The sequence below is a fragment of the Coregonus clupeaformis genome, chromosome 28, assembly GCF_020615455.1.
Source record: "Coregonus clupeaformis isolate EN_2021a chromosome 28, ASM2061545v1, whole genome shotgun sequence".
In the NCBI taxonomy this organism is placed as follows: domain Eukaryota; kingdom Metazoa; phylum Chordata; class Actinopteri; order Salmoniformes; family Salmonidae; genus Coregonus; species Coregonus clupeaformis.
The window spans coordinates 15,633,147-15,653,319 of record NC_059219.1 but is presented as its reverse complement, the minus strand read 5'-3'; the positions used below and the strand labels follow the sequence as shown (position 1 = coordinate 15,653,319).

The following is a 20,173-nucleotide window of genomic DNA, read 5'->3' as shown; positions in this document are numbered from 1 at the left end:
ATGTATGATAAACCATTTTGAAGGTCAGTCTGTACTTTTATAAAAAATGAATTTATACGCAAAACGACGCCGGATTCAAAACTTAGAATTTTTAAATTTAAATTATTATATAAAATTCTTGCTACCAATATAATGTTATTTATATGGGGGATACAATCTTCCCAGCTCTGCAGATTTTGCTGCGAAGAGACAGAATCATTAAATTTTGGTACTGTCCATTTGTAGCTTGTTTTTGGACACAGGTCCAGGAATGGCTAAAGGATTGCAATATTTACCTGGAGCTAACCCTGCAGATAGCACTACTGGGTGATCTGAAAAGTCACAGTCAATCGATCAATAATATAATAATACTTTTAGCAAAAATGTTTATATTCAATTTACGATCTGTAGAAACAATGAGAATAGAAAGGTTCAGAACTTTTGTAAAACATCACAGTACAGTTGAAAAATATATGGCAAATAGAAATCCAATATGGATGGTGTTACGAGATAGATGAGAGGTGTTGAATGGAGCTGAAGGATGGGACTAATAACAACAAGATAACTAATGTAAAGCATACTGTGTCCATAATAAGTATATAGGTTATAGTTTGAGAGCTTTTGTGAAAGAGCACAGTTAGAAAAATATGGCATATAGAAGCAAACCAGATGGACATCATGAAAATGATCGGAGGAAGTTCAGGAGTAAAAACAAACTAAATGTAATTATTGTAGAATTTGACTGTGTCCATAAAATGTATATAGTGTGTATGGGCTGGAAGTATAGGCCTAAGCGTTGTTGTTCACTAGTTTACTCCAATTGGGGAAGGGGTGGTGGGGTTGGAAAGTAATGAAGGGAATATATATTTTAAAAGGATATGTGTGTGTGTATGTATGTATGTATGTATGTATGTGTGTGTGTGTGTATGTGTGTATATATATATATATATATATATATATATATATATATATATATATATATATGTGTGTATATATGTATATATGTATGTAAATATATATATATTTGCGAGAAAAAACATATGGGGGATTGGAAGTGATGCAGACAATTACATTGATGGAAGTTACAATCTATCTGAAATATTAAAGCTGATCTACCCCCTAAATTAAAAAGTTGATAAACTTTTAAAGCAGGATAACTTTCCCATGTTTCCTCCAACTACAATGTATGATAAACCATTTTGAAGGTCAGTCTGTACTTTTATACAAATTAAAAAATAAGCAAATCACTTACGTTTGATATAAGCCTCAATAGAGAAATCTGGACACAACTGTTCATAGACAAATGTGCAGTTTTTTTTTTTTTCACCCCACATTGAGAGTAACGATCATAAACAGGTCCTTCAGTGTGATGGGACAACAGGTAAAAACACAGAATGTACATGTACGGTATGTAGAATTTGGGATTTCTAGGCATTTTTCTAATATTGTATACTAGAGGTTTTGAATGATAGAGAATTCGGACATAAATCAATCTCAATCTGCTAGCTCTACCCTGGGCAGACACAAGAGAGGATAATGTCTATCATGTTCTTGATGATGATAGGCGGCGGGTGGAGGGTATGGGGGAGGTGGTGGGCAAGGGTCATCTCCCAGGCGTCTATCAGCATGACATCCAGACCCCTGAACTTGGCCCAGAGCACCCCGTCCAGCTGCACTGAGAACCAGTCACTATTGTACAGGCTCACCTTCGGGTCCAGGGCCTGGAGGTTGGCCAAGCGCAACACTACCAGGGTCCCCGGAGCCCGGTCCAGAAGCCGCACCACCGCCCGCCGAATGTGGCGTAGTCTGCAAATGTAGACCTGCACAGGGAAGGTGCTGAAATGGGACCATATGCTGATACACACCACAATGCGAGGCCCTCCAGTCAGGCCATCCAGCTCGTTACCTACATAGCGCATCTCACTGGTGATGACAGTGTTGAAGCGGATTGGAGGACCGTTGGGGCAGCGCACAATTGGCCCAGCGTCGTCCAGGGTAGGGGAGGGAATGGCCAGCAGGGATGTAGCTCAGTTGGTAGAGCATGGCGTTTGCAATGCCAGGGTTGTGGGTTCGTTTCCCACAGGGGGCCAGTATGAAAATTTAAAAAAAGAATGTATGCACTCACTAACTGTAAGTCGCTCTGGATAAGAGCGTCTGCTAAATGACTAAAATGTAAATGTACTTCAGCAGGATGTTGTGGGTGCTGTCCACCGCCAAGTAGGGCCCCACATTCTTAGGACTATAAAGATTGAACTCCTTCAGCTCTGTCACAAAGAGGAAGGGAGAGTTGGGAGTTGGACAGACAGAAGAGAGAGTTAGAAAGCACCAGAGGTATCAGAGAGTGAGCAATGTCACAGGACTTGCAGACAGAACTCACCTGGTAATAAGGCGTTGAGGTACTCGAACCACTGTCTGACAGTAGAGTCTCCGTACATGTACACCACCTTGCCCTTCAGACACTGAGTGGCAGACGAGTCGTTAAACTGGCGCATCACACCATCACCCAGCGCTCGCCATGACCCTTGGAAGTAATACCCGGAAGGAGTGATCCTGGTAGACTCTGTCTTCATGCTGCTTCTCTCCATGTCTGCTTTGTCTGAAAAAGGAAAGCAAGCATCTTGCACCGGCTAGCATCATCACTTTACAGGTAATAGAGGTGCTTTCCCACCTTACACTACTGTAGATGCAGTAGTGGGCTCGAATACTGTCCTGCACACCCAGAACCACTCCAGGGTTGAAGTATACAGCCACAAAGCAGAGCAGAGTGGTTAGTAGGCTGGCTAGCTAGCGTTAAAAAGATAAACACACAGTTGTACCGTGGCATCTCCTTGCTCTCCTACCTTTTTTCTCAGGCAGCACAATGACACTCAGACCCTGAAGGATGAATGTGAACCTTTATGTTTACACCACTGAGAAAGAATTGAAAGAGAATCATATTTAAAATGTTAAATAAACCCACAGCAGCAAGCAATCTGATACATTGAAAACAAAGTCTGTGATTCAATTAGACACACTTTCACTCACATACGGATTGTACCCCTCACTAACCTCTGGAAGAGCAATGCCTCTTTGTTGGTGAGTAGATGTTTCACATAGTTTCCTCTGCTAGCGTGGTTGATCCGTGTGTCACAGCTCAGCAGCTTGGGCTTGTAGCAGTACCAGGGCTCCCCTGTGTCGGGGTCTGTGTAATTGCACAGCGGCTCCTGGTTTGTCGGCAGACACAGGTTACATACAGTTGTTTGGGACAGTTTTCCAGAGCGAAAACAAACTCTTAAAGAAAATCCGATCGGGCCGTTCCTCTCGTCCTAGAACATGAACTGCCTCACTAGGATGGACCAGTGTCACCTCCACCTGTGCAGACCCCTGCCATAATAACGGGAAAATGGCAGAGTAGGTCCCATTCCTGTGGTCCAGCACATGTCCTGCAACGCCTGCCCCCAACTTGGAGGAGTGCAGCCGGGCCAGCAAGAAGTCTCCACCATAGCTCTTGGGACGCCCCTAGAAATCGTGCATATGGACTAGAGCCTCCAGCTGGTCCCCCACATGCCACTCTCTCCTGCCCCCTGCTGGCAGGATCACAAAATTGGCTGTGTGCAGGGTCACTGGTCTGGTTCAGGGAAACATTCACAGAATGGGGCTGAGGCTGTGGCCAGGTGATGGACTCCAGGAGGTCACGCTCCTCCAGAGCCTCCTCCGGTGAGGGCTCCTGGCCACAGTAACTCTGGTTGCGGCTCAGAAGAGAAGGGCCCTCTGTGATGAAAGCTGGGTGGATACTGCTCTGGAGAAGGTAGATTGTTGACACCGTCTGGCAGTTGAGCTTCTGCTGAGGAAAGAGGAGAGGTCACCAACAGGCGTGCTACACTGGAAGCATATGTTTTGCAGAGCGTGCTACACTCCCATTAATTTCAATGAAACCTGGACGTAAGCAGCACAGCTCTGTGAGAGGCTAGCGCTGTTCAGTGTAAAATTACGCTATTTTTCTGTTTTCAAGAATTTGACACACGGCTCACACCTGAGAACATTTGGTAAAGTGGCTCGTGGTCTGCTCACGCCGGCGTAAAAAATCTATGTGTCCAGTGTAGCAGCTAAAAACCTACAGTTTTCGCTAAGCCCCAGTGTAGCTCCCCTGTGAGGGGAGAGGGTGGTAAAGGAGGTAAATGGTGATAGAAGCAATGTGAGATAAATGAATCATGTTTGACCTGTAAGTTGTTTTGAGTGCAGATGGCTTTATCCTACCTCCAGAATGTTGCTGTACAGGAAGAAGAGGCATGACAGGGCCAGCAGGAAGAAGATACAGATATATTTGGACAGACTCCTCCACATGATGCCTGTCCTCTGTCAGCCTGATGTTGGCACAAAGAAGCAGGTAACTGTTCGCCCTATGCGTGTTTGCATGTGTGCATAAATAGAGCAGAATTAGAAAATATGCATTAATTTAATTTAGCAGGCTTCATATCTTGTTGAGCACAGGAGACCTGGGTTCAAACCCCGGTCACTCACACTTTGGCTGTAAAAGTTGAGTCTTTTCCTAGACCGATTGTTGATCATATCATACAGTATTATATCCACATGTACACTTACCTCCATATGTATTTTGACAGCGAAGCTAAAATCTTTAATTTGTCTCTATACTCCAGCATTTTGAGATCAAATGCATCTAGTCCCCCCATTTGAATAAGCATTCTGACAAATTCACATAGTGTTTTAAAGGCCCAATGCAGACTTTCTCTCAATATTAATGAATTTCTGTGTAACAATTAGTTACTTTACTGTATTAGTTTTCTATTCAAATGTTAAATTATAGAAAATATATATTTGTAGGAAAAAAGATTCAAGCTAAAATTTAGCTAGCACTGTCTGGGATTGGTCTGAGCAGTAGGGCTGAGCAATTAGTGCTTTTTGAGGTTGGTTCAGTTTCGTTGTTTAAAAATAATCACGGTTTAGATTATTTTAAACAATAAATGCATTATATCGGTTCAATGCTGTAACAGAATAAAACAATTGATGGTAGTGACTGCCCATTACTATCACTTATTAGGCTAGCCATCATTTATTCACATTACTAAAATAAAATATTTTGGTTGTTTATATTATTTTGTTTTTAGTATGATGATTACCATTTCATTAATAAAACCACAATGGTAGTGACTGCCCATTACTTATAAAAAAAAATAATAAAAAAAAAAATATTTAGTCACATTACTTTAATAACATTTCAATTGTGTAGATTAGATTTTTTATTTTTATTTTTTTGGATTACTTATTTTATTCCAAGTCATCATGTCATCTCTGCTCAGTAGCATCCTTCAGGCTAATAGGCTAGCCTAGCTGGCTAGCTGCTTGCTGTCTGACGAAATCACAATTTCAGTAGTTCTTCAAAGTAGATAATGCATACTTTTAAGACTAAATAACTATCAATCAATTAGATGTATTGTCGGATAGAGATACCTGAGCAACCGCTTTCTATCCCTCTCGTGTCTCTCCATGTCTGTCTGCTGGCCCCACAGGCAGGCTTGCCTGGCAAGAACCAATGAGAACAGGCAGTTGTAGGCGCAATGGCTTCTGGTCATTGTAAATGAGTTAATTACCAAATGTTCTGCGCTTAACTATGATGAGTTGGCCAACATGTCCCAAAGAGAAATCTCTCTAGAGAAACGGAACATTGAGCGCACAGAAAATAACAAAATAAATGGAATTCAAATAACTGAACCCTCGTTGGTCAATGAGTTATTTAAAAAACGAAAATAAACTGACATTTCGGTTAATTGCTCAGCACTACTGAGCAGACTGCAGAAGTATGGGTGTGGCAGGTGAGGCTTCACCCCCTGGTCAAAATCAAATGTTATTTGCGTCGAATACAACATGGAAATGCTTACTTACAATGATGCAGAGTTAAATAAGAATTAAAACAAACATGAGAAATAAAAAAACAAGAATGCAGCTCTATACAAGGAGCACCATTACCAGGTCAATGTGCAGGGATGTGGTAATTGAGATAGATATGTACAAGTAGGCAGGGGTAAAGTGACTAGGCATCAGGAAAATAAGAGTAAAAAAGTAGCAGCAACGTATATGGTGGGTGTATGTGTACATGTGTGTTAATGTGTGTGTGGCGTCAGTATGTGTGAGTGTGTGACTGCGTTATTTTTTGTCAATTAGCAGACACTCTTATCCAGAGCAACTTACAGTCAGTGCAGTAATTGTTGTACTTTTTCATACTGGTGCCCGTGGGAATCAAACCCACAACCCTGCTATTGCAAACGCCATCATTTACCAACTGAGCCATTGTGTGTGTGTGTGTTGGAGTATCAGTGTGCGGTCGAAGACGGTGCAGTTGCCATACCAGGCGGTGATGCAGCCAGTCAAGATGCTCTCGATGGTACAGCTGTAGAACCACTTAAGGATCTGAAGGCCCATGCCAAATCTCTTCAGCCACCTGAGGGAGTAGAGGCACTGTTGTGCCCTCTTCGACTGTGCGGGTGTGTGTGGACCATGTTAAGTCATTGGTGATACGGACACAGAGGAACTTAAAGCTCTCAACCCGGTCAACTACAGCCTGTCGATGTGGATGGGGTCGTGCTTCCCCCGTTTCCTGTAGTCCACGATCAGCTCCTTGGTCTTGCTGACATTGAGGGAGAGTGTCTCTGAACTCCTCCCTGTAGGCGGTCTCATCGTTGTCTGTGATCAGGCCTACAACCGTCATGTCGCCAGCAAACTTGATGGTGTTGCAGTCGTGCGTGGCCACGCAGTCATGGGTGAACAAGGAGTACAAGAGGGGACTAAGCACACACCCCTGGGGGGCCCCAGTGTTGAGGGTCAGCATTGCAGAGGTGTTGTTGCCTACCCTCACCCCCTGGGGGCACCCCTTCAGGAAGTCCAGGATCCAGTTGCAGAGCGAGGTGTTCAGTCCCATGGTCCTGAGCTTGGTGACAAGCTTGGAGGGGATTATGGTGTTGAACACTGAACTGTAGTCAATGAACAGCATTCTCACATAGGTATTCATCTTGTCCAGGTGGGAGTGAGCAGTGTGACGTGCAATTGAGATTGCGTCATCTGTGGCTCTATTGGAGCGGTATGAGAATTGGAATGGGTCCAGGGTATCTGGAATGATGGCGTTGATGTGTGCCATGACAAGCCTTTCAAAGCATTTCATGATTACAGATGTGATTGCAACAGGGCGCTAGTCATTTAAGCAAGTTACCGTAGAGTTCTTGGGAACAGGAACAATGGTGGTCAGGGAGAGGTTGAAAATGTCAGTGAAGATGCTTGCCAGAAGGTCTGCACAGGCTCTGAGAACTCTGCATGGTATTCCGTCCGGTCCCATGGCCTTACGAGTATTAACCTGTTTAAAAGTCTTACTCACATCACGTCAGCCACGGAGAGCGAGACCACAGTCGTTCTGGGACAGCAGGGGCTCTCATGCATGGCTTGTGTTATTTACCTCAAAAGGGAGCATATAAGGCATTTAGCTGGTCTGGGACAGAGGTGTCATTTGGCAACTCTTGGCTGGAGCTTCCTTTGTAATCAGTAATAGTCTGCAGGCCTTGCCACATCCGCCGAGCGTCGGAGCAGTTGTAGTTGGATTCCATCTTATATTGTCCTTTTGCGTGCTTGATGGCTCGACAGAGGTTGTAGCGGGACTTATTTGTTCATGTCCCGTCCATGAAAAGCAGTAGCGGATATCACCGGTAAGCCATGGAGTCTTCGTCAATGCACTTCTTGATGAAAACTTTGATTGATGATGTAAACTCCTCGATGCTGTCGGATGTGTCCCAGAACATATTCCAGTCTGCACTAGCAAAACAATCCTGTAGCATTCCTCAGATCATTTCGGTACTGTGAGCGTCATTGGTACTTCCTGTTTGAGCTTCTGTTTGTAAACAGGAAGCAGAAGGATAGAGTCGTGGTCTGATTGGCCTGATAACTTTTGGCTGTGTTTACACAGGCAGTCCAATTCACAAATTGGTCTTTTGACCAATCAGATCAGCTCTGAAAAAGATCTGACGTGAAAAAATCTGATGCGATTAAATTAATGTAGCCTAATATATTTTATTTATTTAATGTATTTATTTCACCTTTATTTAACCAGGTAAGCCAGTTGAGAACAAGTTCTCATTTACAACTGCGACCTGGCCAAGATAAAGCAAAGCAGTGCGATAAAAAACAACACAGAGTTACATATGGGATAAACAAAACGTACAGTCAAAAACACAATAGAAAATCTATATACAGTGTGCAAATGTAGTAAGTTATGGAGGTAATGCAACAGGACAATGACCCAACACACCTCCAGGCTGTGTAAGGGCTATTTTACCAAGAAGGAGAGTGGAGTGATGGAGTGCTGCATCAGATGACCTGGCATCCACAATCCCCCGACCTCAATTGAGATGGTTTGGGATGAGTCGGACGGCAGAGTAAAGGAATAGCAGCCAACAAATGCTCAGCATATGTGGCAACTCCTTCAAGACTGTTGGAAAAGCATTCCAGGTGAAGCTGGTTGAGAGAATGCCAAGAGTGTGCAAAGCTGTCATCAAGGCAAAGGGTGGCTATTTGAAGAATCTCAAATATATCTTGATTTGTTTAACACTTTTTTGGTTACCACACACACACACACACACACACACACACACTGAACAAAACTATAAACGCAACATGTAAAGTGTTGGTCCTATGTTTCATGAGCTGAAATAAAAGATCCCAGAAATGTTCAATTTGCACAAAAAGCTTAATTCTCTCAAATGTTGTGCACAAATTTCTTTACATCCCTGTTATTGTTGTATTTCTGTTTGTAATAAAGCCCTTTTGTGGGGAAACATTCATTCTGATTGGCTGGGCCTGGCTCCCCAGTGGGTGGGCCTGGCTCCCAAGTGGGTGGGCCTATGCCCTCCCAGGCCAACCCATGGCTGGACACCTTCCCAGACATGTGAAATCCATAGATTAGGGTCTGATGAATTTATTTTAATTGACTGATTTACTTATATGAACTGTAATTCAGTAAAATCGTTAATTGTTGCATATTGAATTTGAGGGAGTTTCTCCCATTCTTCTCTGCAGATCCTCTCAAGCCTGTCAGGTTGGATGGGGAGCGTCGCTGCACAGCCATTTTCAGGTCTCTCCAGAGATGTTCGATTGGGTTCAAGTCCGGCCTCTGGCTGGGCCAGTCAAGGACATTCAGAGACTTGTCCCGAAGCCACTCCTGCATTGTCTTGGCTGTGTGCTTAGGGTCGTTGTCCTGTTGGAAGGTGAACCTTCACCCCAGTCTGAGGTCCTGAGCACTCTTGAGCAGGTTTTCATCAAGGATCTCTCTGTACTTTGCTCCATTCATCTTTCCCTCGATCCTGACTAGTCTTCCAGTCCCTGCCGCTGAAAAACATCCCCACAGCATGATGCTGCCACCACGCTTCGCTGTAGGGATGGTGCCAGGTGTCCTCCAGACGTGGCGTTTGACATTCAGGCCGAAGAGTTCAATCTTGGTTTCATCAGACCAGAGAATCTTGTTTCTCATGGTCTGAGAGTCTTTAGGTGCCTTTTGGCAAACTCCAAGTGGGCTGTCATGTGCCTTTTACTGAGAAGTGGCTTCCGTCTGGCCACTCTACCATAAAGGCCTGATTAGTGGAGTGCTGCAGAGATGGTTGTCCTTCTGGAAGGTTCTCCCATCTCCACAGAGGAACTCATGAGCTCTGTCAGAGTGACCATCGGGTTCTTGGTCACCTCCCTTACCAAGGCCCTTCTCCCCCGATTGCTCAGTTTGGCAGGATGGCCAGCTCTAGGAAGAGTCTTGGTGGTTTCAAACTTCTTCCATTTAAGAATGATGGAGGCCACTGTGTTCTTGGGGACCTTCAATGCTGCAGACATTTTTTGGTACCCTTCCCCAGATCTGTGCCTCGACACAATCCTGTCTCGGAGCACTACAGACAATTCCTTCATCCTCATTGCCTGGTTTTTGCTCGGACATGCACTGTCAACTGTGGGACCTTATCTAGACAGGTGTGTGCCTTTCCAAATCATGTCCAATCAATTGAATTTACCACAGGTGGACTCCAATCAAGTTGTAGAAACATCTGAAGGATGATGAATTGAAACCTGAGCTCAATTTCGAGTCTCATAGCAAAGGGTCTGAATACTTTTAGCAAACAATCCATTTTAGAGTAAGGCTGTAACGTAAGAAAATGTGGAAAAAGTCAAGGGGTCTGAATACTTTCCGAATGTACTGTACATTGTAGTATTGTTGCCGAGGTCGGCGAGGCAGACCGCAAGGTTTATACAAATCCTGGTTGTTGCAAACCGAATGCTAGGCTAAAAAAAAAAGTAATAGAAGCCTTACTGCTTTTCTCTTGTCATTTGTCATGGTATGTGTAGTGGTACTTCAAACAGAATGTTTCAGTAAACAAGTATTTTTGCGTCATACCCATAGTACATCATATCATATACACATGGCTGGAATTCAACTCGTCGTGTTTGGAGGACAAAGAATGCTGAGTTGCATCCAAAGAACACCATACCTACTGTGAAGCATGGGGGTGGAAACATCATGCTTTGGGGCTGTTTTTCTGCAAAGGGACCAGGACGACTGATCCGTGTAAAGGAAACAATGAATGGGGCCATGTATCGTGAGATTTTGAGTGAAAACCTCCTTCCATCAGCAAGGGCATTGAAGATGAAACGTGGCTGGGTCTTTCAGCATGACAATGATCCCAAACACACCGCCCGGGCAACGAAGGAGTGGCTTCGTAAGAAGCATTTCAAGGTCCTGGAGTGGCCTAGCCAGTCTCCAGATCTCAACCCCATAGAAAATCTTTGGAGGGAGTTGAAAGTCCGTGTTGCCCAGCGACAGCCCCAAAACATCACTGCTCTAGAGGAGATCTGCATGGAGGAATGGGCCAAAATATCAGCAACAGTGTGTGAAAACCTTGTGAAGACTTACAGAAAACGTTTGACCTGTGTCATTGCCTTTCAAAGGGTATATAACAAAGTATTGAGAAACTTTTGTTATTGACCAAATACTTATTTTCCACCATAATTTGCAAATAAATTCATTAAAAATCCTACAATGTGATTTTCTGGATTTTTTTTTCTCATTTTGTCTGTCATAGTTGACGTGTACCTATGATGAAAATTACAGGCCTCTCTCATCTTTTTAAGTGGGAGAACTTGCACAATTGGTGGCTGACTAAATACTTTTTTCCCCCACCTGTTCTGAAAGGCCCCAGAGTCTGCAACACCACTAAGCAAGGGGCACCACCAAGCAAGTGGCACCATGAAGACCAAGGAGCTCTCCAAACAGGTCAGGGACAAAGTTGTGGAGAAGTACAGATCAGAGTTGGGTTACAAACAAATATCTGAAACTTTGAACATCCCACGGAGCACCATTAAATTAATTATAAAAATAATTTAAAAAAAGGGAAGAATATGGCACCACAACAAACCTGCCAAGAGAGGGCCGCCCACCAAAACTCACAGACCAGGCAAGGAGGGCATTAATCAGAGAGGCAACAAAGAGACCAAAGATAACCCTGAAGGAGCTGCAAAGCTCCACAGCGGAGATTGGAGTATCTGTCCATAGGACCACTTTAAGCCATACACTCCACAGAGCTGGGCTTTACGGAAAAGTGGCCAGAAAAAAGCCATTGCTTAAATGAACAAATTTAAGCAAACATGTTTGGTGTTCACCAAAAGGCATGTGGGAGACGCCCCAAACATATGGAAGAAGGTACTCTGGTCAGATGAGACTAAAATTTAGCTTTTTGGCCATCAAGGAAAATGCTATGTCTGGCGCAACCCCAACACCTCTCATCAACCCGAGAACACCATCCCCACAGTGATTAAATTAATTTGCATTTGAAGAGTTTCATTCCAAAACGCTATATATACACATTTTCCAAAATGTTGGTAAATTAGCTTTTATTGTTTGAATAACTTTTGAAGGAGGTTGGTGTGTTTTTTCACCATCTAATCATGGCATAGGTTTGTTCAGTGACATACGTGTATTTGTTTGATAACTATCACTTGATGGTTTCATTTCAGAGGGAGAAATAATCATGTTTTGTTGCAAAACATATATCCGCCTCACTCTTAGATAAAAAAGTAGCACTGCTAGGTTTTACACAGTCAAATGTGATAAATAACGACATTAAAAAAATAACTGTACAAATTATACGTTTGTGACATCAATATATAATAATAATCAATACAGTAATGAGATTACATTACATTTTAGTCATTTAGCAGACGCACTTATCCATAGCGACTTACAGTTCATCTTAAGATGAGATGGGCTGTATTGTCTACTATGACATAGGTTGAATGTGATAGTCTTCCTATAACCAGCCTGAGTAGGCCTAAAACTCCATTCCTATTCTATTCAGAGTTTAGAGAAATTAATCAAATTGGAAATTAGCTATTATCAGGCTGGTTAATGCGATGCCGCGCCCCACCTACTCAGCCAATCAGGAGCTGCTACTGCATTGCGTCCATGGCATACTTTTTACTAAGCAGTACATGCCAAATAGTATGCGATGATGAGTAAATAATAAGCAGTTTAAGTATGTAGTACGCTAGTATGGGTATTCGGACACGGACCATGATTTTGGGGATTTTAATTTCATGTAATCCATAGAATGGTTCTTTGGAGGAAGGGTTGTTGACATATATTTGACATTTGTACCTAAAAGCATATTTGAGAAATACTGCAAAGTTGGCATATTTATGACATTTTGGGCTTAACCAGGCTCCATAATGTTTCATCTGTATGTGCTACAAAGCAGAAATTGGTGTCCAATGGTCAAGAACAAGAGGTGGGACATGGCTTAGTCTTCCAAGGGAGAAAAAAAAAACTCAGTTGAGAGATAGAATAGCAAGTTTGAAATTTGTTTGTGCATCAGCAATTTCTCTCTTGTTATGTCAGTCACTGACAGTTACTCAGTTAGTCTAGAGCTCGCCCTGATGACACACAACACCATCATCCCAGAAACCCTGGACTCACTCAAATTCGCATACCGGCCCAACAGATCCACAGATGACGCAGTCTCAATTGCACTTCACACTGCCCTCTCCCACCTGGACAAGAGGGGAAATAACTATGTTAGAATGCTTTCCATAGACTACAGCTCAGCGTTCAACATGATAGTCCCCTGCAAGCTCATCAACATGTTGGGGGCCCTGGGACTGAACACCTCCCTCTGCAACTGGATCCTGTACTTCCTGACGTGCCGGCCCCAGGTGGTGAGGGTAGACAACACCTCCGCCACGCTGACCCTCAACACGGGGGCTCCTCAGGGGTCTGTGATTAGTCCCCTTCTGTACTCCCTGTTCACCCATGACTGCGTGGCCACGTACGACTCCAATACCATCAAGTTTGCTGACGACACTGCGGCGGTAGGCCTGATCACCGACAATGATGAGACAGCAGTAGGGAGTTCAGAGACTTGGCAGTGTGGTGCCAGGACAGCAACCTCTCCCTCAACATCAGTAAGACCAAGGAGATGATCATGGACTACAGGAGAAAGAGGGGAGAGCACGCCCCCCATCAACAGGGCTGTAGTGTAGCGGGTCGAGAGCTTCATGTTCCTTGGCGTTTCTTTCTACATGTTAATACGTGATAATGTTAATACATGATAATGATAATACATTATAATGTTAATATATGATAATACATGATAAACTGTAATAACAAATGGTTTGGCTGAGATAGGGAATGGTTGGAAATGTGTCAGTGAAACTCAGCACTCCTAGTCATTGGCCTATGCATTAACTATAGAAAATTAAACTAGTTTCAAGTTCTTTACAAGAAAAGTTGTCAGCAAGGGCATGAAGAATGAGCACAGTAGTAATCTCCAGCAGATGGAGGCAAACACATCTCTGTTAATCTGTCTGTCTTTCTTTGTCTATGTGTCTGTATTGCTTCCACTTCTCTTCTAATGTGTCTCTCTCACACATACACCACAGATCACCACACACACAGACACATAAAGACACAGTGACAGACATAACCATACAACCTAAGAAAGACAGATGTCATCAGAATTATCTCTGTGGCCTTCTCTTGGACCCACAGTGCAGAAGTGAAACAGACACACACAACTGCATAGGTCACCATATAGTCTGTGGTTTCTGTCTAGTCTCAACTCAATGCTGTGAAACCACTGGATGGCTTTATCCCAATACACTTCATTGGCCTCCTTTCCTCGTCAACAGCTGATCTTACAGGCCAAGACAAGTGTAAAGCACTGGTGAAGCTCTATTCTGTTCAGTGGTGAAGAAGGAAAGGAGATCAGGAAAGGAAGAGCTTTGAGTATTGGGACGTATAGGAATGTCAGGGGGAGGGAAGGAGGGGTGGCCAAAGTGAATCAGAAATGTGTCTGTGGGGAGAGAGGTCACTCAACAAAACAAAACTGTTTTTGTTTACTTTTCAGTTCTGTTATTTTTTCATGTTTCTATACTAGTGCTAAATGGATTATTAAAAGAATGACGTTGAATATTATGATGAAATTGTTATTATTATTATTATTATTATTATTCCTATTGAAGTATGGGTCTATAGGAGGATGCTGCTGTTTTGGGGAGATGGGTGGAGGGTACGTCCTCTCCATAGCAACCACCTGGAGTTAAAGCCTATAGACACACACTTGTTTGGAGAAAAAATATTCAAACTGTCCAAGCTGGCATGATGTATCGTCTGTACCTGCAGTGTTAAAGTGTTCCGATGTGTGTGTCTGTGCGCGTGTACGCGGGCACTTTTGTGAACTTGTGTGTTTGTCTGTGTGTGTGCTCTTTATGTTTGTGTGTCTGACAATTTGTCCTCTATTGTATGTTTCTCAGTTTCAGACTGAGCACCTAATTGTTTGTGTGGTATCCATCTTAGCTGGGTCATTCCACTGATAGAGTAGTATAATTTTGAAAAGAACAACTATTTATTTCACCTAATTTTAACATTGTCATAAAGAGCACAAGTTCAACTTCAAAGCGGTGAGGAAGGGCGCTTTTGCCCTTTCACGTCACAAGCCATAGACGGTGCACCTCTGTTTAGCTTAATCGAACTCCCACATTGGCGAGGGAAGCCTGAAAGGTTGTCCTCTACTACCTGTCAGAATTTTTTACATACTTGACCTGTCATCCCTTTATTGCACTCTATCCCAGTGGTTAATCAGTTACTGTAGAACCCTGTGAGCACAACTGAACACTGCAGAATGAAGACATTTAAGTATTGGGATGTATATGAATGTCTCCAGAGGTTAAAATATGAAAAATTACTATAAAAAAGGTGACAATTAAAGTAACAGGGTTGACGATTTCATCTTAACCAGCCATAAATGATGGGAGCTTGTTGTGTGCAACAGGGAGGGGCAGTTGAATGCAAGCTTAACAAAACATTGGAACTTTAAATGTTTTATTTGCACACGAAAATACTAAACAGCATGTGCAGGAGAGGTACAAAACCCAGACGTTTTTAAGGCACCTCCCTCTTTCAAATGTTTATAAAACCATACAAAAAAATGGTCACACTTGATGTGATCCTCTACAGTTGGTCATACTAACAAACTCTGTTGATAAGCAACTTCTTGCTAAGGTTAGGGTTAGAATAAGGGTTAGGGTAAGGGTTAAGGTTAGGATAAGGGTTAAGGTTAGGGTTAGAGCTAGGTTTAGTAGATAGTTAGTTGAAATGTTACTGGTAGTCTGTAGAGCATCTAGAGATGGACTATCCAAATAAAGTGTTGCCCAAGAATGTATTCTGATTTGTAAGGCCGATAAACAAATAATTGGAGATTTAGGGCTCTATAATCTGTATATCAGAAGTTCAGCTTTACAGCGTGATAGAAATGTAAAGTGGCACTCCAGTCTCCTTTTCACCTCAACCTGATTTACTTAAAAGACCCACAAGAGCAGAAATTCAATTTTTTCAACTGAAATACGATGCCCAGAGTTTACCCATGATGTTGCACAACGATTTAATCAATAGGTCATGGTTTTAGTCAAAGTTTGATACATTTGGGTTTGAAATGGGAAATCCGAAGTGGGAACCTCAGATTTTTTTGTGCCAATGCTGTGTGTTTACCTGATAAAATGACATGCAGGTCTATCTGACAGCTACATTACTTCCTGTTTACAACCTGTTGTTACTTTGGCTGCAATGCACTTCAACCTGGAGCTGTTGGATTGGCTGACAGTTAAACGGTGAGTAAGGAAATTGCTAATATTATTCTGATGAGCTTTGAATGTCACGATGAATGTGTGAAGTAGCTAAGCAGCTTGGCAAAGCACACGTTAGCCGAACGACTTATCAGGGACCAGCATTAGCTTCATGGCTATTGTCACCTAGCTAACATTAGTTGGATAGCAAGTTAGTGAAATCAAAAGTGGATAGGTGAAATGTCAACACAGCTGGGACACCTCGTCGTTTCTGGAGATGTTATAATGCACATGGCGCTAAAGTAGCAGCAAGAGTAGGCCTATAGGTCACTGGCTAGCTAGGTACAGCATAGCTAACTGTGCGGTGAAGTAAATCCATATGAAGTAAGTTCATATAGCTCAGTGAGTAAATCACTGCTGTACCAGTACTAACGCTACTTCACTGCCTTATGTTACCAAACACGAAGCTGTCTCCACAGTAATAAACCTAGCTAATTAGCTGCCAAAGGGAATGTGCGAGCTGGCCAAAGTGATACAAAATGCTGCAAAAGTAGTATCAAAACATGCAACCCACAGTTCGGATAAAGTTGTAAGGACAACATTGTTATAATTAGCTAGCTTTCTTTCAAAGTTAAGAGATGGGTGTCTGTGTAATGGAACGACAGTAGCTAGTGAAATTAGTTCATCCCTCAATTTTGCACTTCCGTGTTTAGCAGAGTAACATTCTGTCCTATCCAACAGGCACCAAATGTGAGAAGTAATATTGTAGTTGACCATATATGCCACTGAAAAATAGATTATTCTCTCTCTCCAAAAACTGCAAATCAAATCTAGCAGTTAAGACAATTGGGCCAGTAACCGAAAGGTTGCTGGTTCGAATCCCAGAGCCGGCATGGTGGGAGAAATCTGCTGTTCTGCCCTTGAGCAAGGCAGTGAACCCCCCAATACCTGCTCCACGGGCGCCAATGACATGGACGTCGATTAAGGCAGCCCGCCACACCTCTCTAATTCAGAGGGGTTGGGTTGAATGTGGAAGACGCATTTCGGTTGGATGCATTCAGCTGTGCAACTGACTAGGTATCCCTTTTCCCTTCTCCTAAATTGACCCCAGTTTCATCCATCCATGAATGTTTGTCCATCCCCCTAAAATCCCTCCACCACCTAGGTGAAATAGAGTAGAGAATGTCAGGACTACAAGGCTATACAATCATGGGTTGCTTGAGCCTGTCGTTGATCTACGTAGGGTGGGTAGTAACCCGACAGCACTGTCTTTACTGTGTACAGAAAGAGAATCTGATTCTGTTCTCTAAATGGTAATGTATGGACTGAATACGTAACCGACATAATGACAAATTCAACAACCTACCTGTGTGTTTCATGCGTCTTACAAGACAGAGGATTCCCCAGGCTGAGAGATGCAGACAATGGACAGTGAGCCAGCAGCGATATTGTTATATTGACAAAGTGAGAAGTGGATGTTTGGTTTTATTTATCATTCAATGCCTGTTCTGGTAATGTTTACACAACCAACTACAATTACAATCTGAGCAAACAATAAAATGGAATATCAATTGTTCATTATAGTCTACTCCTGTGCTCAGGGTTGGTATTGATAATATATTGAGTTCCCGGTAACACTTTACTTGACACCTAGAGTCATAACACTTTATGGCACGGTCATAACAGCTGACATAACATGGTCATAACACATATTTAGAACTGTTGTGGCATATATTGTTATTTTATGGCTGGTTATGAGACCTACATACAAGCTAAATAGTAATTTTGTACTCCATACACAAAGAGTTTTATATCTGGATGAAGTTTGATAATACTAAGTAAATATAAAAGGAACATACAGTAGAATTACATGGTATGCATACATTGTAAGATGTTTGATATGCAATGTATTTGGTACAGAATATAAATTATGAGATGACCAAGTGACAGCCTTATTCCAAGGGCAAGAAGGTGGCCTACTGTATTGGTATATTGTTAACGTTACACATTCCAGCTAGCTACTGTCCATCACTGATACATACAACAAGAGTTGCTTTCATTGGCTCCCTACAAAGACTTAAGGGCCAACTGTTATATTTGGTCGTCTAGTAGCCAGCAATTGGGGATACTTGTAAACATTACAACTAGGTCATTCCAGCTGTTGTTTAACTTAAACTGAACAAAAATATAAAACGCAACATGCAACAATTTCAAAGATTTTACTGAGGTACAGTTCATATAAGGAAATCAGTCAATTGAATGGATTTCACATGACTGGGAATACAGATATGCATCTGTTGGTCACAGATACCTTAAAAAAAAGATAAGGGCGTGGATCAGAAAACCAGTCAGTATCTGGTGTGACCCCCATTTGCCTCACATTTCCTTCGCATAGATTTGATCAGGCTGTTGATTCTGGCCTGTTGAATGTTGTCCCACTCCTTTCAATGGCTGTGCGAAATTGCAGGATATTGGCAGGAATTGGAACACGCCGTCTTACACGTCGATAACCTCACTGCCACCATGGGGCACTCTGTTCACAACATTGACATCAGCAAACCGCTCGCTCACATGATGCCATACACACTGTCTTTCATCTGCTCTGTAAAGTTAATACCGGGATTAATCCATGAAGAGCACACTTCTCCAGCATGCCAGTGGCCATCGAAAGTGAGCATTTGCCTGTTCCTGACTGTTTCTGTATTAAACAAACAACACTACATCATGGGCATGGCAAACAAGACAGCAAAAAAACTGGCTGAATAACAGTCTGGCAGCCAGGCTAGAAGTGCACCAGGGTCTGGCTGCAACAGGCCCACAGCCAGAGACAACATCAAATTACATTTAAAACATGTGTACTTTTTTTTTATATACATTAAAAATACAAAGCAATTAAATACAAGATTTACATCTAAAAGAGTGAAAGTAGAGTGACCGACTGTTATAAAGCTAAAAAAGGTCTGTCTGTTACACATTATTTGAATAATCTGACAGGATTTTAAGTCTGGTGGTGCTTCATGACCATTAAAGGTATAAAGTCAGTAGACTACATCCTCTCTGGTCACCAAGTGTATGTGCTTTCCTCACCCAACACTGCTGTGGCACTACTAATTTTGTCATTTAGCAGACGCTCTCATCCAAAGAGACTTACAGGAACAATTAGGGTTAAGTGCCTTGCTCAAGGGCACATCGACAGATTTTTCACCTAGTCAGCTCGGGGATTTTAACCAGAAACTTTTCAGTTACTGGTCCAACACTCATAACCGCTAGGCTACTTGCCGCCCACATAGCTATACTCTGTGGGGCTCAAGACACAGTGAGGTGGATTAGTTAACATTAGAAACTTCCCCTAAAGAGCAGCAACTGCCAACAGTACTGTACACTACTGGTCAAAAGTTTTAGAACACCTACTCATTCAAGGGTTTTTAATTTTTACTATTCTCTACATTGTAGAATAATAGTGAAGACATCAAAACTATGAAATAACACATAGAATCATGTAGTAACCAAAGAAGTGTTAAACAAATCAAAATATATTTTATATTTGACATTCTTCAAATAGCCACCCTTTACCTTGATGACAGCTTTGCACACTCTTGGCATTCTCTCAACCAGCTTCACCTGTGTCACGTTCATTGAGACGGGTCAGACCAAGGTGCAGCGTGATATGCGTACATATTTATTAAAACGAATAAACACTTGACAAAATAAGAAAACAACAAAACCGTGAAGTCAGGGGATTGTGGAGGCCAGGTCAACTGATGCAGCACTTCATCACTCTCCTTCTTGGTAAAATAGACCTTACACAGCCTGGAGGTGTGTTGGATCATTGTCCTGTTGAAAAAGAAATGATAGTCCCACTAAGCCCAAACCAGATGGGATGGCGTATTGCTGCAGAATGCTGTGGTAGCCATGCTGGTTAAGTGTGCCTTGAATTCTAAATAAATCACAGACAGTGTCACCAGAAAATCACCCCCACACCATAACACCACCTCCATAACACATCCAGAGATAATCCGTTCATCCACACCATGTCTCACAAAGACACAGCGGTTGGAACCAGAAATCT

At 42.6% G+C, this 20,173-nt stretch overlaps 1 pseudogene; it reads right to left on the bottom strand.

Moving 5' to 3' along the window:
- Positions 1-1,487: 1,487 nt before the first annotated feature.
- LOC121543823 lies at positions 1,488-4,302 on the bottom strand (annotated as a pseudogene).
- Between the last annotated feature and the right edge of the window lie 15,871 nt (positions 4,303-20,173).